Here is a 26,887-nt window from a genome sequence, read left to right as displayed (position 1 = left end):
TTCATCCCAGCACTTGGGAGGCAGAGTCAGGAGGATTGCCATGAGTTCAAGTCCTCCCTGAGAATAAAGAGTGAATTCCAGGTCAGCCTGGGCTAGAGTGAGACCATACCTCAAATATATATATGTACTATGAAAACTCATCAAGATTATAGTATCCAAAATGATATTCGATGAACTGCAGTAATGTCAGTACTCCAGGCCAGCTTCATTCAGAATAAAGGAAACTGCTGCTTAAATTCAAGTGAAATTCCTTGTGAGTTCAATCTTTCTTTCATGTTGTCTGCATGGAGTGAATGCTTTCTCCTCTCCAACCTGAGTCAAGCTAATACATAGGACCCCTTCAGCAATTAGCTGGGAAGCTGGGTCTCAAGGAAACCTTCTCAGAAAGCTTGATGTACTTTTCCCTCTTCTGGTTCTCTGTCAGTTAACACTAACTTTCCAAGTCCTTTTAGATGCTGGTAGATTCTTCAGGTCAGGTAACATATCTGTATTTGTCAATTAGCTCAAAATTTCTGCCTGGCACAGTATGCATTACATCATGAAAGCACTGGTGAGCAGCACCGGATTTTACTTATTCTTGTGAAACACAAGTTCCCCATGTGATCACATAATTCAATCATAGCTCTAGGTTTTGGACTGACTATTGAATTTACAGTCATCCATGTTTCCTAAGAAATACTAGAGACATTATTTTATTCATTATTTTTCACATTAGTATTTCCTTTTCTATTTTCATTTTATGAAACACCAGATGTGAAAGTACTACAATGAATTCGATATTACTAAAAGCTTTCTAAGTTTATTCTGCATACCAAAGCAGGACATTGAGAGTTTTATCTAGAGCACTCTTAGAATGCTCAGGAAACTTCTGACCCATCAGAATAAAAATACATGAAACTTCATATAATAATTATATCAAAATCAATTTCAAAATGTCAAAGAAGCATGTACTGATAGCTTTTCCCTTGGTATAGATTACAGGAAAGTGCAGAACACTTAAATGTAGAGCTCAGGTTTTGCTATGTTGGAAGAAAGAGACATCTTCAGTTTCTAGTAGCTATGGGATACAATATGTCATTGCATCCTAACCTTACAAGGAATAATGATGTGTTCAGCCAAGTTTCCTGTGCTTTTACTGTTAAGAGTAGGGTTATATAATGCAATGATATTCATGGTTTAAAACACTTTAGATGAGAAAAACATATGATAGGACTATAAGGATGTTTCAAACAATTAATGGACATCAATAACAGCAAGTGAACATAACTAGTAGCTGTTCAAGAATAAATTTTTATATAACTAAATGAAATTAGGGTTTTATTATTGGTTTAATTATTTTTACGTAGTCTCCTATGGCTATATCACAATAAATATGATGTTATAGCAAAACTGATGCAAAACACAAGAATTAAATACCAGGTGTCTGGAAAGAAACATTCCTGTAGTCCAAAATCTAAACTTAAGGGCAAGCTACTGGCACATCTCCATCATGCCTGCCAGGTCTTGAGTGCTCGGCGTCCATGCAAACACCTCTATTAACATGATTTTCTGTTTATAGGACTGTAACATCCAAGCAGATTATAGGCCCCTTAGGGTGATGAGAGAACAGATTTGAGTATTGCTTTCCATCCTGGACCTTCTGTCGACTCAGACAGTTATGCATGATTGACATCCTTGGGCAGAGTTTTCTAACACTTATGCTAGGCATCCTTTACACTCTTTTTGGTTAGTACCTGAACATATGAATGATTTCTAAAAATGTTATAACCAAGACCAAAAATGGTATCATAGTCCAAGAATTAATTAAAAATACATAGTGGAATTTTTGTGTAGGAACAATATATGATTTGGTTGATATCAGACATTCATTCGTTACATTTCTAAGTTTATAACCATATTTAAACACAATGAATGCTCCCTGAATGTATTTTAAGTATATATGTTTGCCGTTTATAATTTTTGAGCTTATTTGTTATTGTAGGAGGGCTGATTTTCTTTTCTACTATGAAGACAGGATAACATATGACGCTACTATAAGGCCAGGCTGCTTCTTAACAGTTGAAAATGTTTAATACACTTTTTGGTCACTTTTTTTGGGCCTATGGACTGGAAAACTTCCTAGGAGATGTTACTATGAAATTGAGTCTTGTTCCAAGCATTCACACTCAAGGTTCAACATATCAGTTGTTTAATGTCCCAGCCATACGACTAAAATCTGAAACAAAAACATCAATATAAGCTAACTTTTGATGTCAAGTGATAAAGGAAGTCTAGGAAATTTTAGGTTGAGTCTGAGGAAGAAATAGAAATTGGATAAAAAATTCCAAACTATTTCCCTTCATGTTAAAAACAGAAAGGATTTCTAACACATGGTTCATATCTCTAGAAATCAGTATTTGCATTAATAAAACTTAGTTTCAGGCCATTTCATTATATTAGCAGAGTTATTGAAGTATGTGTTGTTATGAAATGGTTATGTCTTATTTATGGTGTAATAAATCTCTAACTGGATCTTTTTGAACAATGTAGTTGGCCTTTCTTTGCAAGCTTCTGTTTCACAGTTGATCAACTTATAGTGGGCCAGAAAGGATCTTTTTGGTCTCAAGTGCATAATAAAGAATTTTTACTTCATACTATGGAAACATGCTAATTTTTTATCAATCTATTTGAAACTGTGTTATAAGTCTCATATGCTAAAGTTAAGTTGTTATTTATTCTTTTGTGTAAAAATTATCCTTATAAATGAATTGATGAGCTGGAGAGATGGCTTCGTGGTTAAGGCACTTGCCTGCAAGGCCAAAGGACCCAGGTTCAATTCCCCAGGACCCTCATAAGCCAGATATACACGGTAGCACATGTGTCTGGAGTTTGTTTGAAGTGGTAAGAGGCCATGGCATGCCTATTCTCTCTCTCACACTGCCTCTTTCTATCTTTCAAATAAATAAAAATAAATATAAAGGAATTATGGTAATCTTCAGTTGATAAAAATATATTCTGGTTCTTAAGTCATCCGATAATTTTTATTTTAAGTATCTACTAAAAATAAATCATTCTTGAGTCAAAAAGAATGCAAGAGTGAAGATGTCAGCTTTGATTTCTTCCTTCATGGAGCTAAATTATAAAATGAGAATTCTTTACCAATTAATCACTCATTCATGTATGTACACAGGCTGCACTGTGCTATGTACCATGAAGAAAAAGTAGTTTGTGCCACCAGAGCATTTAGCAAGGACAGGGTCTAATCTAGCCAGGTATCAGGTGATGTCTAAATACAGGCAAGATTTCATTTTAGTGCCAAAATAAAATATTTAAACTCGGCTTTGAAAGAACGTATTAGAATTAAGCAAACAGGGTGAGGGGAACAACCTTTTCATGTGGGGTGCTCAGTGTGCACATAAAACAAAATTGCAGAAAGAAGAAGGAATGTTTTTAGAGACAATTTTGTGAGGCAGCCAGGGAACTATATCATGCAGTTCCTGTGAGGCCTTGTTAGAAGGAAAAGGTTTAAATAGAAAATCCATTTATCAATTTCACTTCTCAAAAAAACTTGCTAAATTAAAATGCTAATCAAGCCTATGCTTACTCTTCAGATACTCTCCTCCAAACAATTTTATTTCAAATCTATAGGAAACTGAAAATTATATTCTAGTACTATAGGAAGATTTTGGAATATAATAAAATTCTTAAGACCAGAAAGTGACAGGTAGTGCTGCATCTCAAGAACAAAACTTGATTGACACCATCTCCTCTTTAGATTCAAATCAATATCTAAGTAGCAACTGAAAGATATGCTTGATTGGTGAATCAATGGAGGAGGATTACTGGATAATAGCACCAATGGTACTAAGGGAGCCCATACCAAAAGAAGGACTGGGTTTAGGGTTTTCTATGGGTTATCACATTAGTCCATACAAAAATTTACTTTACATACAAACATTAACTAGTAAAAGTTAACTTCAGAGCAGTGGCATAAAGAAGGAACTTCCTTTCTGGCCCACTATAAGTTGATCAACTGTGAAACAGAAGCTTGCAAAGAAAGGCCAACTACATTGTTCAAGAGACCGAACAAGTAAATGGAGAGCTGGGACTCAAGCCCAGGTGGTCTTCAGTAAGAGACAAACCTGCAGGCCACCCTGGCTCACTGCTCCTTACCACCACTACCTCAGTGGTGGGTGGTGCCATAACTCGGTAGATGAGGTGCTAGAAGCTTCCATATTAAAAGCATTCTCAACTTATAAATTATGTCATTTCTTTGGATAACTATAATATCCATTCTTATGTAATCTTTCCATATTTGACTTAATTTTTTATTTCTTGAGTAATAAATAATATCTGTATATGATTTAAAACTTGAAAAACATATAAAAGTCCTCTCTCTCTCTCTCTCTCTCTCTTATGTTGAGGCATTTAAGATAAATGGTGAAGCCAAATAACACTCATATATAGTTTACCACTTCACATGTCTTTGGAATATACTAAAATATACAAAATAGTTGAGAATATATTTAATACATATTTGTAGTAAGCATAACACATATTTTCAACAGGAAGAGTATACTCTTGGCAATGTATTTGCTCATTTATTTTATTGTTCCGCTCTAAACATACACTTGAGCTGTGAGTTGCCATGGCTTGTAAATTGTCAGGAGTGAACCTGTTCTCATTCAGCACTTGCCAAGTCATCAAAACTGACAGTGAGTGGGGTACAGGTGTCTGAATACTTCAATACCTTGAGCATTGGTTGGGGTCCAATGGCTTGCAGATGCTGAATTATAAACAACTAGTATGCAAAAAAAAAAAAGAAAGAAAGAAAGAAAGAAAAAGTAAAGGAATATAGGATTCTGTTGTGCAGAAATCTTATGATACTTCTGTCCATTAGAAAGGTGGAGGGAGTCTTTGATCCCTTCATTGTATGCAGCATGTGGGCTGGTATGGGAGGGCTCACTCTGCAGGAAGATGGTTAGCTCTTGGTAATTCTATTTTGGGTTCTTTTACCTTTCTAAGTAATGGTTATTCTGTAAGCTTTCACATACCTACTCCAATATGGAAATCACTAAGTTGGAGGTCATAATGTAGATCCAATTTCTCCTTTAAGAGCTAGGAACCACATCAGAATCCTATGAAGACAAAGATTATGCTCTCCAATGTCAAGCTCCCACTAGGCTTTGACTCAAAAGGGGGATACTTCCATCAAAATCTCCCTAAATTAATAATGCTTATCCTATTTAACCAATGCTGACTTCACTCTCCATTGGAAAATATGCTTTTCTTTCTCAGAAGGCCGGTTAGACCCAAGGAGATAAACCACCCCTCACACTTCAGCCAAGGCCCAGATGAAACCACAGAGGAATTGGTGAGCACAAGAGTGCTGCTTCCATGGGGAGCCTGACTAGAATTCTTTGATCTATAAATTGCAGATGGAATATTTTGGGACATTTCATTCTCCCTAAAAACTTTCCAATTCCTTCTTGAGTGTCTGTCTGACTTCCATTGCTTCATCTTTGCTTGAGAACACTGATCAATATAGTATATAATTTGTCATTGAAATTCAATGTGAATGCCTATAGAATTAAACAAGAAGAAAACACCACAGAAGCATATCTTACAAAGCTATAAAAGAGGCTTCTAACATGCCCTTCAAGGCTCAGGAAACATTGCTGAAGCGGAGGCAGAGAGAATGTAAGAGCCACAGGGAGGGAAGATGTACTCTGACTGATGTATTTATGACCCTGCAGTGAATATTAATAACCGACTGAGGAAGGCCCTCAGTGGAATAGGGGCAAAGGAGAGGGAACATAAGAGTACAATCCAATGTGAATATGACCAAATTGCAATGTGTTCTTTTATTAGAGTAGAAAGAATCAATTAAACAGCTTTAAAAGTTATAAATTTTAGTAGGTAGATAAGAGAAACTTGTAAGTAGAATATTTCCAATTTTCCACCCCCAAAATACACATTTTTAAATATTCACAGTGAATTTGGGATTTAGAGTTTGCCTGTATCTATCTCAGTTCCATGTCCAACCTGTGGAGTTACTCTGACAAGTCAAGCAGAAGTTGTGGGGTCTACCTGATCAGGTTTTGATAGCCTGCATATTTGGGAAGGAAACTGCCATCAGGCCAGTAAATCTACATAGGATGAAGCAAACCATTTGACTTGAAATACAGGCTGCTCTGAGCATAACGGTGATCTCTAGATGTGACTGATGGACAAATGGTCGAACTTGTTTTTGTAATGGACAGAACCTTTTCACATTTTTTCTTTTTCAAGGTAGGGTCTTGCTCTAGCCCAGGCTGACCTGTAATTTACTATGTAGCCTCAGGGTGGCCTCAAACTCATGGCGATCATCCTGCCTCTGCCTCCCAGGTGCTGGGATTAAACACGTGCCCCACCATGCCCAGCTTAACCTTCCACATTTTTGATGTTAATGAGATTGTAATAATGCCATATTTAGACCAAACATCATTAATTGGTAGATATTCAATATCAGATATGGAGAAATCAAACTCTGTTCTTAGGATATTTTATATGTCACCTCACTTTTTTTGAGAATGAGGAAATGGAAGTTCAAAGATGGGAGCTATGACATGTTCAGTTGCATAGTAGGTAGTTTTAGAATCTAGGTCAGAATTAAAATGTTCTGAGTTTCTATGTTTATATCATTTATCCATTTTCTTGATTTTTTTATGTAAAATAAGAAAATAGTGAATTTTTTCATTTGAAATATTCTATACATTTATTCTGAGACATGTACAAAATTTTGATTAAGGTAAATATTTTAATTTTTTAATTTTTAAGGTAAATATTTTAATTTGATTAAGGTAAAAATTTTGATAAGGTAAATGGTGAGAGTGTATTTTCTCCCAAGGATAAAAAAGTGTATCTTAAAGGTTTTTCCACAGACTTGGCCATAGACAAAAGTCAACAGAAAGTGTATGTAGGACCTCAGGGTCCAAACTGTGGTGCAATCATGCAGACTGCAACAACATTATTTTAAAAACATTTTTATTTATTTACAAGCAGAGAGAGAGACAGACAGAGATAATGGGTGAGCCAAGACCTTTGGCTGTTGTAAACAACTCCAGAAGCATGCACCACTTTGTGCCTTTGGCTTTAAGTAGGTACTGGGGAATGAAATCAAGTTTTTAGGCTTTGTAGGGAAGCCCCTTAGCAGATGAGCAACCTCTCCAGTCCCAAACAATATTATTTTTAAAAAGCTACATTTCTTTCTTTTGAGTCTTTATCTTAAGTATGGATAGACTTAGAGGTGCATTCATGGCTGTACACTGTCATGATACCATGCAAATCCTTAGCAATTTTTAAGATTTAGTAGTAATTTTTGTTCACTTTTATTTATTTATTTGAGAGTGACAGAGGGAGAAAGAGAGGGGGGGGGGAAGGGAGAGAGAGGAGAGAAAGAGAGAAATGGGCACCCCAGGGCTTCCAGCCACTGCAAACGAACTCCAGATCCGTGCGCCCCCTTGTGCATCTGGCTAAAGTGGGTCCTGGAGAATCGAGCCTCAAACCGGGGTCCTTAGGCTTCACAGGCAAGCGCTTAACCACTAAACCATCTCTCCAGCCCAGCAATTCTTAAGTTTTAAAACTTGCGTATAAATAGCAGGACATGAATCTATTGATTCCTCATTTTACAGATAAGGAATGAATTTAAGTTGTTACCAAAACTGAAAGAAGATCTGGAATTCCTGCCCAGGTATCTCTACTGCATACAGGGATAAGCCTAGTAAAAACCAAGACTAGCTTTAATAATAGGCCACAAAATTGTATCCTAGTTTTGAAGTCCTTCATTGAGACAATGATTAGAATATGAGAGACAGACAGAGAGAAATAGAAGAGAAACAGACAGGGAGAGAATGGCATGCCAGGGTCTCTAGCCATTGCAAACGAACTTCACTGCATGCGCCTCTTGTGCATCTGGCTTACATGGATTCTGACGAATTGAACCTGGGTCCCTTGGCTTCGCAGGCAAACGCCTTAACTCCAGCCCCTGAACCCATTTTTTGAATGCCCATTCAGAAGGCCAATCTTAGCAACTCACCTGGAATTAATTCCTGCACTTGTCTTTGGAGTCCTGTTAGCTCTGCATCTTCTCTGAGTAAGATTTATACAATCAAATTCCTTTGTGTTTAGTATTTCAACATCACACTCTCATTTGGTTTGCCAAGAAGCAACAAAGAAGGGATACAGGTACAATTTTAGAAACCTTTCCAGTGACTTGGTTTACATATGTAATGTTGAGAAATTGGTGTGATTCCTATGCAAAATACTGAAAAGCCAGGTGCAGCTTTTGGTGTCACTTGTCACCATAAGTGCTCATCTTTAGGTTTGTGACAGTCTCTCCCTGGGGGCTTAGGAGCTCTCAAGTCCCATATCTCAGTGAACTTTCCTGAATATGGCCTGGTTTGATTCTAGGCTTCTCACATAATAAGCTTGACTCTAAAAGAGTGGCGTATGACTCAGCTATGAATATATAATTAGGATTTAACATGATAACAAATTTTTTAAAAAATATTTTTTATTTTTATTGATTTATTAGATAGAAAGAGAAAGAGGGAGAGAGTGGGAGAGAGAGAGACAGAGAATGGGCATGCCAGGGCCTCCAGCTGCTGCAAATGAACTCCAGACATATATGTCACTATGTGCATCTGGCTTACGTGGATCCTGGGGAATCAAACCTGGGTCCTTTGGCTTTGCAGGCAAACACTAAGCCATCTCTCCAGCCCAGTAACAAATTTTTATACGCCTTCTTCTCTCCATATGAAATGAAGGAATTCTTTTTCTATAAATGAATAGATTTAGGGAAAAGAAAGATTATTTATGAACCTATACTACGTCAAGGCTGGCTTTTCTATCTTTTCAAAAAATGATTCCAATTGCTGGAAATGGATTGGATTATTCTCTCCCAAGGGCACAAGTTCTCTCTACTGATATTAGTAACTGTGGAAAGTCAGCTATATCGCCACTGCAGTGGAAGATTCTATGGCTGCATATATTAGGAAGAAACAATAACAATGATAGTGAAAAATATTTGCTATGATTTGGAAAAATACAGAATGAAAGCATGCTGATATTCCAGACATTTTTCTTGTTTATTAAAAAGGATTCAAGAAAGCAGCTGTAACTTCTAGACATGGGTAATTTATGTAAAGTATCAGTCCATTGATAAAAGTGTTGACATTTTGAAACCTTCAGGATTCACATCTTAGGCACTATTTTTTTTTTCTTATGTTTGGGAACCTAGAAAGACTACCTTGGTACTCATTAGAAGAACTATGTTAAGAATCAGAGCTTCTGAAACAGCTAAGAAAAATTGAAATCTGAGGAGAGCATTGATGACTTGTTTATATTGTTATGCATAAATAGATTTTCTTTGAGCAAAGCTGTGAAGGTCTGCATAGGAAGGATCTATGGACTGATTGTGTGTGTGTGTGTGTGTGTGTGTGTGTGTGTGTGTGCTTGTAAACACAATATATTTGAAAAGTTATTAGCTATTTCCATATATAACTCATAGCAGACATATTCTATACACAATAATAATCAAGCTGAGGAAGAGATCATGGATGAAACTCCATTCACATTGTCCTCACAAACAATATCTAGGAATAAATCTTACCAAGGAAGTCAATAACCTCCATAATGAAAACTTTAGAAACTCAAGATAAACTATAGAAGACATTAGAAAAATGCAAAGACTTTCCATGGTCATAGATTAGAAGAATGAGTATAATGAAAATGATTATCCTATTAAAAGCAATTTACAGGTTCAATGCCATTCCCATCAAAATTCCAATACCATTTTCACAGAAGTAGAAAAAAATATGAAAATTCATTAATAATTAATAGAGTGGAGAGACAGCCTACAGAATGGGGGAAAATATTTTTCCAGCTGTATATCTGACAGAGGATTCATATTTAGAACATTCAAAAAACAAAATAACTAAACAATATGAAAGTCAATGGGGGAATACTGGATGTAGGTGGGAAGGTGAAAGCAGGGTAGAGGGACAGGGAGATAAGGCAGAGGAGGGGGAGGGGATAGCCAAAACAAAGGATATGTATTATTAATGAATTTTCAGATTGGTAGATAAGATGGAATTAGAATCAGTACTTAGAGGTCAAGAAGATGCAAAAGGGGCTGGAGAGATGGCTTAGCGGTTAAACGCTTGCCTGTGAAGCCTAAGGACCCCGGTTCGAGGCTCGGTTCCCCAGGTCCCACGTTAGCCAGATGCACAAGGGGGCGCACGCATCTGGAGTTCGTTTGCAGAGGCTGGAAGCCCTGGTGCGCCCATTCTCTTTCTCTCCCTCTATCTGTCTTTCGCTCTGTGTCTGTCACTCTCAAATAAATAAATAAATAAAAATTTAAAAAAAAAAAGAAGATACAAAAGGGTCATGAAATGTTAGGAAATGGGTTTAAGGGGAAGGATAGCAGATATGTAAATGAATGAAAATCATACTAGGTGGAAAGATCTAAGGGGGCTTTAGGGGAAGGGGATGAAAGAAAAGCATGTCGTAGTTTACACTGAAATTAGACACTATGAAATAAAATCAAATGAAAACCTACTTATTTCTTAAATAAGTAACAATAAAATTTAAGCCATAGGTTGTGATAGGAAAATACCAAGGCCAGCATAGGGAAACCTCCCAAAGAGTTGCTAGTGAGGGGAAGCTCACAGCCCTCCCAAACAATACAGGCCATTCCCAATGTTCTTGGTTTCCCACCATAACTCGAATATAAGACCTTATTGCTGAAGATACCACATGAATCAGTTGCTAGGCACTGAGAAATCAAGCTGTTACTGGGGTGAAATCCTCCTCCCTGCTGGTTAGCTGGCACTGTGCTTGAAAATGCTATGCAGGCTGTCGTGGGAGAAAAATCATCAACAGTCATAACCGGCAGAATACTCTGTGAACTATCAAAGTGGCCAACCGAGCAAGATGGGTCCACCCGGTAGAGGAGTGGAATGAATGTCATGAGAGTAACTGCTCTCTGATTCGACTTGAGAACTAAAGCTCGTGGGAGGGAACACAAGCCTATTACTAAAAACCTCGTGTAGAAAGCTCTGGCTTGAATTGGCATAGGTGCTAGGAAGAAAGCCACTGTGGTTGTTTGCCTACATGGACATGCTGTGCCCATCAAATTACCCTCTACTAGTCATGTTGGTGCTCATATAGCAGTATTACTCTCAGTTTAAAAATATTTATTTATTTATTTGAGGAAGAGGGGGGAAGGTAATGCGAGAGGGAGAGAGAAAGAATGAATAGGCATACCAGAACCTCCAGACACATGGACCGCCCTGTGCATCTGTCTTATGTGGGCACTAGGGAATCAAACCCGGATCTTTAGGCTTTGCAAGCTAGCACCTTAACCACTAAGCCATCTGTTCAGCTTCACTCTTACTTTTGATCAGAGAAGCTTCTTCCAGTTGGTGGTGACCACAGGGAAGACTCAGTGGTGGTGGAAGGAATACTCGAGCCAAAGTGTATGAGGGAGTACTTTGGCAGTGGTACTGTGACATATAACAGCCACTGGATTCATGACTTCATGAATTTGCCTGTCTGCTGTTACTTGCACAACACTGAGCCTACAAACATTCCGTCAAGGTTTATGAAAGAAGGCAAAATTAAAATAAAGAAGGACATCAAATTAGTAGAGGAACCAGTTAAAAGGTTCAGTTAAATGGTTCAGTGGAAGGACTACAAAGGAGTGAGGGCCTGAGAAGGGTAATGAGAACCGGGATAGGATCAAAATATTTTGTGCATATATAAAAATTGTCAGGCTGGAGAGAAGTCTTAGTGATTAAGGTGCTTGCCTGTGAAGCCTAAAGACCCATGTTCAACTTTCCAGATCCCACATTAGCCAGATATACAAAGGTGAGGCAAGCACAAGGTTGCACATGCCCACTAAGTGGTGAAAGTGTCTGGATTTCCACTGCAGTGGCTGAGGCCCTGGGTGCCAATTCTCTCTCTCTCTCAAAAAAATTTTCAATGAAAAGTTTAAAAACAAAAAATATAGAAAAACAAGCAATATACCCACAAGAAATTAATCTTAAGGCAGAACTAGTGAAACATTATTATTAGCATTGCATATTAGGACAAAATCTACTTTGCTGGTAATATTTTTGAATTTAACTATGAATACTTTCAAGAGCATTGTGGCAGCTTGAATGTATGTCCCCAATAGACTCAGGTGTTTTATTAAGGCTTGCAACTTGGGTCTCCAGCCCCCTGGATGGAGGAGGTGTCACTGGGTGTGGGTCCTGGGGTCCAGCCCTAAGTTGTGTTTGGGGGAGATCTGATTTCTGGTCCAAATGTATGCAGAGCAGTTTGAGCTCTGCTAGGGTCCCTATTGCTTGCTGCCAGTTTCTGATTACTGCTGTTTGGTGTTTGCTGCTGTTTGGTTGTTTCTCTCTGCTTGGATGTATAGCTTCTTCCACCATAGATGAAACTTCCTCCTGGATCTGTAAGCTTGAAATAAACTTCCTTCCTCCCATAAACTGTGTCTGTTTTGGATATTCATCCCATTATGGTGAAGTTGTCTAAAACAAGCATAAGGCAGAAAAAACACTTTTGAAGTTTGACAAATGTGTAAAGGAAGATTCCTAAACATCATGGAGAAAAGTATGATTTTCTCATAGAGGAAGGATACCAAAAGTGATTAAATTAAAAAAAAAAATCATGGAAGCCAAAAAGTATTTAGAAGTGATAAGGGCAATAAAACATGCTAACATTTATAGGGTGGTACTAAAACAATAATAAGAAAACAAATAAGTTTAGTACCTATGGCAAGCTGCATCCTGAAACCGAGGCAGGCAAGCAATTTCAAGGATAAAGAAGACCCAATACCCACAGGTAGAATTAATATTGAGCTAAATGAATTTATCATGTACAACTTTACACACACAACCGTGCAATTAAAAATCTAAGTAGAATGACTACTGGTGGGAGTGTAAACTTGTATAGCCACTGTGGAAATCAGTATGGAGACTCTTCACAGGGCTAAAAATATAACTACCATTAGATCCAACTAACCCCCTTTTGAGCATGTACCCTTGAGATCTACTATGTACTAAAGAGGCATGTGCTCCGCCATTTTAATAGCTTCTCTATTCACAATAGCCAGGAACTGGACACAGCCCAGAATGAAGAAGTGGTACATATACACAATGGAATTTACTCAGGAGTAAAGAAGAATAAAATAATCAAATTTTCAGGAAAATGGAGGGACATGGGAAAAACATCATGCTTAGTGAGGTCATATAGGCTTAGAAAAACAAACACTGCATGTTCTCTCTCATATTCACTTGCTAACCTGGATCAGCTTCAGTTAATTATATGCCATAATAAACATCAACAGTATAGACAAGGTACTAGAATGAAACTAGGGGAAAAGAAATAGGGAGGGAGAGGAGGGAGGAGAGAGATTGGAGAAAGGGTTACTCAACAACAAGCCAAGGGTCAGCAAAAAAGAAAGAAAGAGGGGCTAGAAAGGCCACTTGGCAGTTAAGGCTCTTGCCTGGGAAGCCCAAGGACCCAGGTTCACTACCCCAGAACCCACATAAGCAACGTGCACAGGGTGTATGTGTCTGGAATTTGTTTGCAGTGGCTGGAAGCCCTGGCATGCCCATTCTCTCTCTCTCTATCTGCCTCTTCCTCCCTTTCTCTCCCTCTTTCTCTCAAATAAACAGATAAATAAAATATTTAGGATAAGAAAGAAAGAAAAAGAAAGGAACAAAGAAAGAAAGAGCTGGTGGAAAGGTCTAGGAGATAAGGGCAAGGGGAACAGGGGAGTTGAATACACAAAACTAATGGCAACATGAGTCAACTCCAGAGAAACCTTCCTAGATATTCTACAAGTCATTGCCCTAAACAAGGTGGATGAGGGTCCTAAACAAAAGAGCCCCATAGAAGGTGTAGAAATCTAACCCTAAAACATGGGCTTTTGCCACTAAATATTAGGGTCAGAATTAGCTTGCCCCCCACAGTGAGCAGTTGATCATGGAAATGCATAAGGTCCCAAAATTAATACAAGACATTGCCAAAGAACTTGGTTACCTGGAAGAACTAAAAAGTAAGGCCCTATTGCTTAAGACACCACAGCCCCTGACCATAGGACATCAAAAGACCATGAGGGAACTGAGAAGGAATCTAGTTCCCTCCCAGATAGCTCACATAGTGCTGGAAAGTGTTATAAGAGCTGCTGGTGAACAATAGCTGCCAACAGAGTGAATAAGCAAGAGATCCTGTCAAATACAAAGTCAAACAGCCACGCAAGAAGCAGAAACTTATGCACCAGTGGCACACTGCTGATGTGGGTAACCAACTGCTCATGGATTGGGCATGAGACCCACTAAGTGGGGGAGAACTCATTTCTGGCTCTGAGAACCAAGCCATGTTTCCTAGGGGAGGGAACATGCTCCAAAGGGCACATCTGCTCCTCTGTAAATAAAAAGAGTAGAAATATAGATCATTAAGTCACTCTAATAAGTAGGCTTATCAAACCCTTTAATTCAAACTGCTCTATCTTACAGATAGTGGAGAATACTGGGGAAAACCAGGACACATTAATCCATCAAAAATAGATAGCTGACTGCCTACCATGAGTTGGGTCACCTCAACCTCATCTGCCCCAGTACAGAAGTCTCTATTGAGAAAACTGTGACACAACTATTGTTCTCGCAGCTAGCCCAAAAAAATAGTTATATGGTGAAAGACATTATGGTCACTCAATCCTCATCAAAACAGAGATCAAGAGGCTACAGAGGTCTTGACACTAAATCAGAGCTCTGTCATACCTGCCAAGGCTCAGGGAACATGGCATAGCCTGAGGTACTGTGTCCTCCTCTACCCACTGCAGAGACTGACTGATGTTGCTTGCTCTCCCAAAAGCAGATTTGGGGCAGGTGAGATGGGATAAAAATATACAACCTTTATATATATAAATCTAAGTGGAATGAGAGTTTTTTAAGGAAAATATATGATTCCAATGAGTGAAAGGCATAATGGAAAGATAATTGCATGCAAATGAAAGTGCTGAAGTTCTAACTTTTATGTGCCCTTTTCACTGGGGTTAACAGGATTATACCTCATGCAAACAACATTACTTTAAAAATAAACTGTATATACGTTTAACTTGAAATAAGATGCTAAACTAGTTTTAGTATAGTTAAATCCACTTTTGATTTTTTCCTGCATGTGTTATATGCGTGGTACAGTGTGTGTGTATATAAAGACATTTGAATAAACTTTCTTCATAAAAATAAATATGGGGCTGCAGAGATGGCTTACCCGTTAAGGGCTTGCCTGTGAAGCCTAAGAACCCAGGTTCGAGGCTCGATTCCCCAGAACCCAAGTTAGCCAGATGCACAAGGGGGCACATGCATCTGGAGTTCGTTTGCAGTGGCTGGAGGCCCTGGCACACCAATTCTTTCTCTCTCTTTGCCTCTTTCTCCCTCTGTCGGTTGCTCTCAAATAAATAATTTAAAAAATAAAAATAAAAATAAAAATGACCCCAAAGCACATGAAAAAATATGTATCAATAGTCATTACATGCAAATTTAAATAATAAAATACTACTGTTGAGCTATCAGAATAGCTAAGGTGAAATCCTGGATAGCACTAAATATTGATGAAATCAGTGTCTCATATGTTAAAATAGTATGATGTAATCATTTTCAAAGATTTTATAGCTTTTAAGTTAAATATAAAGCTACAGTAATCTGTGTAGGTATCAATGCAGCACAAATATATGTCTAACAAATGACTTTTTCTGAAGTGTTCTTAGCAATTTTGTGCACAAACTTAAACTATAAGTGCCCTTAATACATATAAATGACAAAAATAAATAAGTATTTTGTGGCTCTATGGAATGGAACACTAGTTGGTAACAAGTAGGAGAAAAGAGAGCTAGAAATAAATGTGTGCCTATGGAATAATTGAATTGAAGTTTCAGAGAAGATGATAATTATTTCATTTTAATTTAAAGAGTGTTTTCTCTGAAGGTTTGTTTGTCCATATAGAAGGCCGAGGGAGAGAAATGTGATAGAGTTGTGCTCTTTGCCCACATCTAAGATGTGCGCATTTCAGTGTGTCTAACAAAGACCGTGCAGTCACCACCATGAACGTCACCATCACCATCACCACGGCCAGATCACAGTGTGGGGGTCGAAGAATCACAGTCTAGTGTGCATCGTTTCAGCAATTACAGAAAAATATATAGAAAATCATGATTTAATTTATTGTATGCATGCTTAACTTTTCTATAATAAAGATGAAATGCCAAGCAAACATTTTAAAAGGGCATAAGAAAATTGGCATCAATCTCAATTGTGAAAGACTATATGTCTGAAGAAATAGAAGAATGCCAGAGCCAAACATTGATCAGAGCCATAATTTTGTCTTCTTTCATCCTACTTTTATCTTTAAGGAAGTTAAAGAAAAACTCGTACAGTCAATAATTTATCCCTGAGGCACATAATGTTCTTGTATAGGTATTTTCTTCAAAATTAACTTTTTCTTTCCTAACTGTTGAGCTGAGAAATATCACTCATTGTCAAAAAATGTAGGAGCAAAAAGTAGAATTTCCCCCAAAGCATACATTCTCATTTCATAGAAAACACTGGTGTTTACTCACAAATCGCTAACATTTATTTTGTAAAACCTTCATAAGCTGCGGCATTAAGTCAATCTAATTCGAGCCTAATATAATTGAAAGAAAAATCAACACAACTTTTATTTTTAATTTGTACCAGATGGACTTTACATAGTGTTTAACTTTGTGTGTGGATAGTGAGTCATTACTTTTTGTCAATGGTATTCAGCCACTTGTACAGATTAATTGTGAATCAATATCAAACCATAAAATCCAGAAATCAGATTCATATAAGATTTATGAAACAATAAGACATCCACATTCTATGAAGGGATTTTCCTGAGCATTATCACAGCTTAACCTAGATGGCACTAACTGCAAATTAAGATGCTGATCTGTGTTCACGACAGCAGTTGCTGTGCTATGTCATCAATTCAACAAGATCAATGTGAAAGCATGTCCCAAGATCTTTTAAAGAAAATATTTCCAGATAGCAGCAATTGCAAAGTCGTATGTAAACCAGAATGATGGTAAGCTTTACAATGTGTGTAGTTCTTCCTTTTTTAATTGAGGAGGAAGAAGAAGATGCATTGCAGAATGATCTTTTGCACTCTGAAAAGCAGATTTTAGTGGAAATAAATTCTTGACAGTACTTTGAAGTTTTTCCATCTTGAGTTAAAAAAAAAAAATCCTTGGGTTATATTTGACTTTTGCAAGAAAAAAAAGCACCAAATTTTAAATGGTTCCTAAAACTTGAGAACTGAGGGCATTCTTCCAAACTCTTTCTGTAAGACAAGTTTGCCCTCTTACAAATAGCAGACGAGGACAAAGTCAAAGCAAAGTCTGGAACAACACCTTTGGTGTGCGCAGTTGCAAAAGCACTCAGCAAAAGACTTGTGAATCATACCTTGTTCTTTTAATTATGTTATATTTTTGTTTATTTATTTGACAGAGAGAGAGAAAGGTAGGGACAGATATACAGAGAGAGAGATAATGGTTGCACCAGGGCTTCTAGCCACTGCAAACAAATTCCAGATGCATGTGCCACCTTGTGCATCTGGATTACATGGGTACTGGAGAGTCAAACCTGTAGGTAAATGCCTTAATGGCCAAGTCATCTCTCTCTTCAACCCTTTTTAAAATTAAAAAAAAATTATATTATGGCCACTTTTGCTTCTAATCAAAAGAAGGTTTAGTGGGTGGGGAAGAATAATGAAAACATGAAATCAAAATGCATTATATACACATATAAAAGTATCAAAATAAATAAAAATACATGTTAGGAAATCAAACCTAAAACATGAAGACCAAGTGAGGCTTATCCCATATATACATTTATGAATGTGACAGACCAAATTATCAGATGGAAACCATCTGATCATCTCAATAAATGCAGGAAAGACATTTGCTAAAATTCATCATCTCTGTACGATAAAAATACCAAATTCATTTTGCACAGAGGAAATAGATCTCCACACAATAAAGGCTGTATGCAACAACTCCACAGCTACCATACTCAACAGGGAATAGTTCTTGTCTAAGACCTGGATCAAGAAAAAAGGTGTCCACTTTTAAAACTTACTCTACATTGTGGAAATGGATATCCTAGCCAGCAAAATAAGGCAAAAGGAAGAAACAAAATATCTGCAGATGACATGGATTTACACGGAGAAGATCCTGAGAAACCAAAGGCCAAACTTCTATTAGCAGTAATAAACTGATACAAACTTTCAAGATACAAAAATCAGTAGGACTGCCATATGTTGCAAGCAAGTTACCTGAAATAGAAATCAAGAAGATAATCCCAGGCTGGAGAGATGGTTTAGCAGTAAAGGCACTTGCCTGCAAAGCCAAAGGACTTAGGTTTGACTCTCCAGGACCTAAGTAAGCCAGATGCATAAGGTGGAGCATGCATCTGGAGTTGGTTTTCAACAGCTGGAGCACCTGGCAAGTCCATTTTTTCTTTTTCTGACTCTTTCTGTCTCTCTTTTTCTCAAATAAGGAAATAAAATATTTTTAAAAAGAAGGCAATTCTATTTACAATAGCTGCAAACAAAACAATACAAAAAAAGTATAGAAATAACTTTAACAAAATGACCGAATATTTCTATAATCTAAACAATAAAACATTGATAAAGAAAAAAAATAATAACTTCTTACTGTAATAGTTTATTTAGGGTTTAGGAAAAGTCCTGAAATTCCAAACCCTGAGTGCATATCTGTTTTTAACAAAGAATTGGAATAAAGTAGACTGTGAAGGATAATTATTAAGCTGTTACATTTATTGATATAAATGGAATGGAAATGACGCAAGTACTGAGAGCTCCTGCCGTGTGGAGGGCAGGAGGGCAGAGGGGCCTTTGTGGTAGTAGCTCCCACCACATCTCAGCCTAACGGGGCTGAGATGAGGGGTGGGTGAGGCACGCCAGAGCAGGGACCTGGGAGTTCAGGAGAGGTGAAAAATCAGAGACTTTGCCCATCTGGTATTGTGGTGGGCTTTACCTTCAAGCTGGGGTGAGCCAGAGTGAGGGCTGATTGTTTTGGGCTGGGGGGCTGACTCAAGAATAGACTAGACATGATGACAATTTTAGGGCTGAGCTTAACTAAACAGAACTCCAGAATCAGATTTGAACCTTAATTTTAGGGAAGGGGACCTTTTTCCCAGAGAGGGACTCAGGTTATTTATGGAAAAACAGATAAGGCAAGAGATAAGGAAAAGGAAAATTCTTCTCTGACTTCTACCAAAATGGAGATTGCAAGGGCAGGCCTAAAGACCTTCCTACGACTGACTTCTGGGGCCAAGTCACCCTAACTGCCTCATTACTTCATTCCATTATTAAGAAAAGATTGTTCACATATTTCTTTATCTATCATAGTAGGCTAAGATCAAAAATAGCTTTTATTTTTCATCTGTGAAACAATTTTCATTATTAAGTTCATGTACTAATTTATAAATATTTAATTTTGCATATACAACTAGATTATTCCATTGGCAACTGACCATGCAGAAACTATTCATGTCATACATAATAGCATTTACAAGAGAAATGAACTAATCAAAATGGATTAAGGATAATCTGCCTAAAAATTATCATTTAGACTGATTTGTGATTAGCTGAATTAAGAATCAGAAGTAAAGGCTGAAGAGATGGCTCAGCAGTTAAGGAGCTTGCCTGCAGAGCCTAGCAACCCAATACCTACATAAGGCCAAATGCACAAATTCCCCAGTACCCCCATAAGGCCAAATGCATAAATTCCCCAGTACCCCCATAAGGCCAAATGCATAAATTCCCCAGTACCCACATAAGGCCAAATATACAAAGTGGCACATGCATCTGCAGTCCGTTTGCAGCAACTGGGTTTTCTGACATGCCTATACTTTCTTTCGCTCTTCTCTCTCTCTCTGTCTCTGATTGCCAATAAATAAATAAATAAATAAATAAATAAATAAATAAATAAATAAAATTATTTAAAACAAAGAATGGGAAGGAAGACTGGTTCTAACAAAAGAGCATTATTTTTGAAGATCACTGGATGAGATGAATCCTCCAACATTAAAGATCCTGGGTAGAGCAAACAAATGATTAATGGTGAAATATTTTATTGCAGTGAGCACAGCAAGAGCAGTCAGTTGAGGAGGATAGAATGTGATCAGTAAAAGTATTTGTGTCAACAGTGAGTGTGTGAGTTAAGGCTTGCTTATGTGACTAATAATTGAAACAATGTGTTGAATTATCAATGTTACAGTATATATTTGCTGCCATATTGCTTTGACAGCTATGATGATATGAAAATCAACAATATATAGTATTTTTTGGTTTATTAATATTTTATTATTTATTTGAAAGTAGAGTGAGAAACGAATGAGAAAGAGAGAAAGAGAGAGAGGGAGGGAGAGAGAGAAAGGGAATGGGCATGCCAGGACATCCAGCTGCAGCAAATAAATTCCAGATGCATGTACCACTGTGCACCTGGCTCTATGTGGGTACTGGGGAATTAAACCCAGGTTGTTAGGCCTTGCAAGCAAGCTCTTTGACCATTGATCCATCTGTTCACCCCTTAGCTGTCATTTTTACTGTGTATGAACATGTATGTGTGTGTGTGTGTGTGTGTGTGTGTGTGTGTGTTTGGGCACATGCATACCAGGAAAATCTACCATGGTCATTCTCAGGGCGTTTGTCCTGTCCTTGCTGGAGACAGGGACTCCTTTGTTAATTTGCTACTGATTGGACTGGCCTAGTATCTTCCAGTTCTCCTGGCATCACCTCCCATTGCTGTAGACACTTTGGAAGTACAGATGCATGTGTCATGTTGTATTTTGCTTAACATGAATCCTGGAAATTGAACTTGGGCTCAGAGATTTGTAAGCAAGTGGCTTTAGCCCCTGAAATTTCTCCCCAGTCCCAACTTAAGCTTTTTATGTTACAAGAAAATTTATAAAATTTTAAAAGTACTGGAAAATAATTGTTGCACATGTCTTGGTTTCCTATGGATGAATAGCAATGGATATATAAAAAGTAGAGATATTGTTTGATTTATAAATAATTAGATTTTTGTTACGTGAATTTATTTTTCTTGGTTTTATTTCAGGAAACTTACCACTTATAATAGTTATGATTGTCACACTTGTCAATTATGTTTTAGTTACACTAATGCTAAGTAATGTCAATGCCAAATAAGACCTTCTTGACTCTCTATAGTTCCTAAATAGCTTCTTTGAATTAATTTATTATACTAAAATTCCTTTCACATAATTATTAACAAACCATAGAAATGATTCCCAAAAGTATAGATTATTCTCTTATGTAATTAGGAACTAAATTTATCAAACCCCTATTAAAATATACTCAATCAAAATAAACCAAGTTTAAACCCTAGATGGGATTCAGATGATAAAATTAGGATTATCATTGAATATATTCATTAAATATATAATATAATAATATATAATTCATTAAATTAAGTGACTATACTGGATAAGTTCACTTGTCTCTTAAGCAATACCTAGTTCACTATGGAAATAGGTTTCTGTAAGCCTGCTTCCCACATATCATGTCTAGAACTTTCTATTCAATCAAATTATTTTAAAGACAAATCTAAATGGGTTGACATTGTTATTAATTTATTTTTTTTGCTTCTCATGTCCAACTTTTGTGAATATTATGCAAGGCCTGACAGAACCTTCAGAGTGGCTAAATAGAAGATGGAGGCAAATATTGTATAGTTGGCCAGCAGTTTTTAATGAGAGAGTACTTTACCATCCTGCTAAAAGAAAAGAAGTAATACATCATTTTATTTCCTTTGTTCTTACCAAGGACTTGTCACTGTTCATAACTCGACAGCGGGAGTAGTAAAATCCTTAAGCTGTCATTGCATTTGGCAACAGTCACATTTTGCTTCAAGGACCTGTACAATGATTCAGAGAACCATCTCCCTGAATTCTGGCCTAGTCTGGAAGTAGAATCCTGAGTTATACAGGCATTCATATATTCATTTTTTTCATTCACATATCCTTTATTCTAATTCTGGAGGATTTGATATGTAAGACCCCTATAGACTGGCCTCAAAGAATTTGTCTCTTACTATTTTTTAGAATGTCATTTAAAATATGCTGAGGTTCAATTAGAGAGCTCAGGAAACATCTGGCCAAACATATGGGCCTATAGCTATGAAAAATTAGGAATTGTCTATGTGCCAAGGTTATTACACAAAATAACTTCTCAAGCCAGGCAACTGTTGGAAGTTCTCATGACCACACTCTCTGAGCAGAGTTTCTCCCAGAAGGAGAGGTTTGTTTTGTTGCCCATTGATATATTTATCAAATGCATGAACTTGGAGACAGAGGTACTGAGTGCTAAGGGGTGAGGGGTGTACAATAAAGGGCTCACTTCATACAGGATACTTACAGAAACCCTACCTGAAGAGACATGTAGAAAAACCATACAGGAAAAAAAAAAAAAAAGAATACAATTTATCTAAGGGTAGAGGGGACAGAGACCAACTATGAAAATGCTTTTGAAGTTTGAGTCACTGAAGAGATAGAAAGAAGACATGACTAGAGCTTGAACATGAGGATGATGTAGATAGTACAGGGAATATTTGTGGTTTCTGATAGGAATATAGGAAGACAAAAAAAAAAAAAAAAAAAAAAAAGGGACAGTAGGAGTTCCAGAAAGCACTAAGAGGAAATAAGACAATCAGATTTGACTTTGAAAACATTTCTTCTGACTTTTGTACTGAAGGTGAATAGAAAACTCTAAGGAAGCAATCACAGTGTTATTATAGTTAATAATGAGGATTGGTTGAAGGTAGTGATAGGGAAAAATGGAGAAAAGTGGAAAGAGTTAAGAAATTATTTAGGGAGTAGAATTGATATGACGTGTATATTGCCTATGACTGGTTCAGAATGTGCCTGGTTTCCTTATTCAGGCTAACATGTGAAGGCCTGTCATTCACTGAGAAAGTGATGCTGGGCAACTGAGTTTGGCCATATTTGTGTGATTTGAGGACTTCTGTGACATCCAAGTGAAGATTGCTGCAGTCAGTTACGTGTGTTCTGGAGAAGATGTAAGTCTTGAGATGTTCAATATCATATCCAGTCAATTTTGTGTGTGTATGTGTGTGTGTGTGTGTGTGTGTATGTGTGTGTGTGTGTGTGTTAGTTATATAAAACACGTGGGCATGTGTGTGAGGTGCATATGCATGTGAGCATGTACATGTAGAAGCCATAAGTCAACATCATGTGTCTTCCTCAATCAGGTTCTCTTACTTAACCTGGAGTTCACCAATTCAGCTAGACCAACCAGCCAGTAAGCCCCAGGGTCTTCCAATCTCTGCCTTCCCTACTGCTGGGATTACAGGAGTGTGTTGCTATGCCTGGCATTTAAAAATGTGCCAGGTTTTCAGTATCAGGTATGTATTGCCTCCTACGGAGCAGGCCTCCTGTCCAGTTAGAGAGTGCCTGATACTGAAAACCTGTGATGGGGGAAATCATGAGCTCTAGGGGTGTAACATGTGCTGGTGTCTTGTTAAACGTATAGTCTAAGCTCACCAAACTACCCAGTAAGCACTTCTCCTAATGCTCATACTCATGTATTAATGCCACTCTCACTTTTGGTTAGAGAAGCTTCCCTTTTCAGGCAGTGGTGACCTTGGGATGACTCAGAGGCACAATTGTGCTGAGAAGAAGTGACAGAGAAATGTTTAGCACTGAAACACCTCTATCACACCTTCCAAGGCTCAGGGTCCATTGCAGAAGAGATGGTAGAAAGAGTGTAAGATCCTAAGGAAGGGCAGGACTGCTTACAGTGCGCTCTTCCAGACACAAAATGGCCTGGATATTCATGACCTCGCAGTGCCCGACACTGCCTACACAAGACCAGTGTACTAGGAGGAAAACATGTTGACATCAAAATAAAAGAGAGTCAGATTGACAGGGGGAGAGGATATTATAGACAATGTAGTTTCAAAGGAAAAGTGGGGGGAGGGAGGGAGTTACCATGGTTTATTGTCTATAATTATGGAAGCTGTCGATAAAAATTAAAATTTAAAAAACGTGTATCAGGCATTCAAGTTCAAGTCCTTTTGCTTGTAAAACAAGTGCTTTACTGACTGAGCCATGTTCTCACCTACCCTAATACCCAGTCAAGTCCTCACTTAGTCTCTGACACACTAATGGCCTGCTTCATTAAACACCTGTAGAAGGACCAGAGCACCTTTTTACTTTAGCCAGCCCTTGAATACCTAGCTGGTCAAAGCTGATCAATGCATGGACTTTTGATCTAGTATGTTCCATTTCATAATGGCACTTGAAATAACTCCCACTCACAGTGACATTCTGACTCTGTTCAAACACATTTAGTGATTTCTCCTAATCACTTCTCTTTATTTTGTTCAATATGCTCCTGATTAATACCTTTACACATTCCAAAAGCAACCAAAACAGTTAAAATAAGACCTATAAGAGTTAAAATTGCTTAATTTGAGTCTTCTGAAAATTAATGTCATTTAATATTTCTTGATTTGAAAGATAAATTAAAATTATACTTTCCTTGAATGCAATAATAAGATATATACACACAAAACAGTCAAATGACAGATTTGGCACTCAAAATGTAGTAACTTATTAAATGTCTTTTTGAATGCAGTTAAATCTGTTATAAAATTTCTTTTGTTATTTTTCTATTTCAAAAAAGGCAATCATTTTGTGTCTTAGAGAGAGGGGAAAATTACATTGTTGTAAGACTCAATGCTGTTATTATCTATTTTAAAATTCCAGCCAAACCATCTGAAAGATATTAAAAATAAATTACCAGCATGCAATTAACATAGGTAGACATTGTGCTGTCACCAAAAAATAATGAGTGAATGGCAGATAAAATGTGCAGTTGACAAGGTATGATTCCTCGCCCAGGACACACTTCCTGATAAGTCACAAACTGTTTGATCACCACAACAGAGGCACAAACAGACACGAGAGGCGTGCCTGAGATGGACCACTCAAGGCGGGGCATTACTCACCTTTTCAGGCTTTTCACTAAATACACTGCTTCCCTTTTGAGTACTGATGTCCTTTAATCAAAGCTATGGAGTAAATGACTCACTTCACCAGTGAAGCCACCACAGGATGGGAACAACAGGTGTTTCCTGAGGCTTTAGGACAGGACCGGCTCAGTTTCTCTGATTGTCCTGGCACCTTTTTCTTCATCTTCTTATTCACACGCATTAGATTGTGTTTCTTTATATATAATTTCTGCATCTCTAACCTAGGAGGATTTTTTTTTCCAACCCAAATTCTAATATAAAATATCTCAGAAAAATATTTTAATTTTTGCAAGAATGAAAAGGTCCTTTTGCGGGCTAGAGAGATGGCTTAGCGGTTATGTGCTTGCCAGTGAAGCCTAAGGACCATGGTTCAAGGCTCAATTCCACAGGACCCACATTACCCAGATGCACAAGCACGTGTCTGGAGTTCATTTGCAGTGGTTGGAGGTCCTGGTGCACCCATTCTCTATCTCTCCGTCTCTCTCTCTGCCTCTCTCTCTCTCTCTCTCTCTCTCTCTCTCTCTCTCTCTGTCACTCTCCAATAAATAAATAAAAATGAACAATTTTTTTTTAAAAAATGTCCTTTTGCATGTTTTTCTGGTTATGAATTTAATTAACACTGATGCAATGATTTGAAGACAACATTCTTCCTTACGGCAGTTCACTTATGAGAGAGAGCCCAACCTGCAAATAGTATGAGCACCTACACTAACCAAGTATGAAGAAAAGAGAGGACAAAGGATGGGGTTAAGAGCCCAAATACATGTCTTTAAAAGGTGAATCATGACCAAGCTGAATTTAGAGTCAGTGATGTTCACTGTGAATTTTACTGGGAAGGGACACTTTTGGTAAAAGTAGTACAATGACTTAGAAAAAAACAAGAGTATGGTGCATGTGAGGTTTGGGGTTACCATAGACTGACTGGCCAGATATGAGCAGGAGACAGATAGCCCTTGGGGTCCGTGATGAAAAACACTGTGGGTAGCTCCATGAATCTTGCATCTAGAATGCTGAAAAGTGTACACTGCCCGTGCTCTGTACACACAGCACGTTAAATAGAGTTTGGAGGAGAAATATTTAAATAAGCTTTGGCGAGACTTTGCCCTAATACCCTCCAAATCCAAAGAGACTAGTATTTTTCCACATCAGTCAACCTGCGTGTACGCCTGTGTTAGAATGTGTGTCACAAATGTAGGCACTTGCTGAGAGTAGAAAATCTGACAATAAACTTGCAAACCTGTGTATGTGGCCTGATCTTTTCTTTACTGTGACATAAGAGCATATAGGCCGTGACTCTATGTTTCAGGCCCTGCTCCAAGTCTTTGGAAAATCCTAAGTCTTCTTATCCTAATAACAACAATCTCAAGAAAGTTCTACTATTATCTCATCTTGCTATTTAGGAAAATGAGTCACAGGAAAGATAACAGCTTGCCTGGTGATGGTGAGGTACAATATTCTTCTAGAGGGTGTGATGAAATAGCAGTTCCTTAGATCCTTGGATCCCACAGGCAGCGATTCTTATTCTTCAGTCTGATGCTGTGGCATCTTCATATTTAAAAACTCACAGTGGTTGTAGTAGAGTGAATCTTCCAATATTATTTTGAGAAATGTTGTTGGGAGAGTTTTTATAGTTAAAAGGAAGCTGTGAAAGGACACAAAAGGGAAATGTCAGCTTAAGTATCGCATGGGCTATGAGGCTGTCTCATCAAAAGTATCAGAGGGTTTACAGACAGAAAT

The sequence above is a fragment of the Jaculus jaculus genome, chromosome 4, assembly GCF_020740685.1.
Source record: "Jaculus jaculus isolate mJacJac1 chromosome 4, mJacJac1.mat.Y.cur, whole genome shotgun sequence".
Classification (NCBI taxonomy): Eukaryota; Metazoa; Chordata; class Mammalia; order Rodentia; family Dipodidae; genus Jaculus; species Jaculus jaculus.
The sequence above is the reverse complement of the archived record's forward strand: the minus strand, read 5'-3'. Positions refer to the sequence as shown.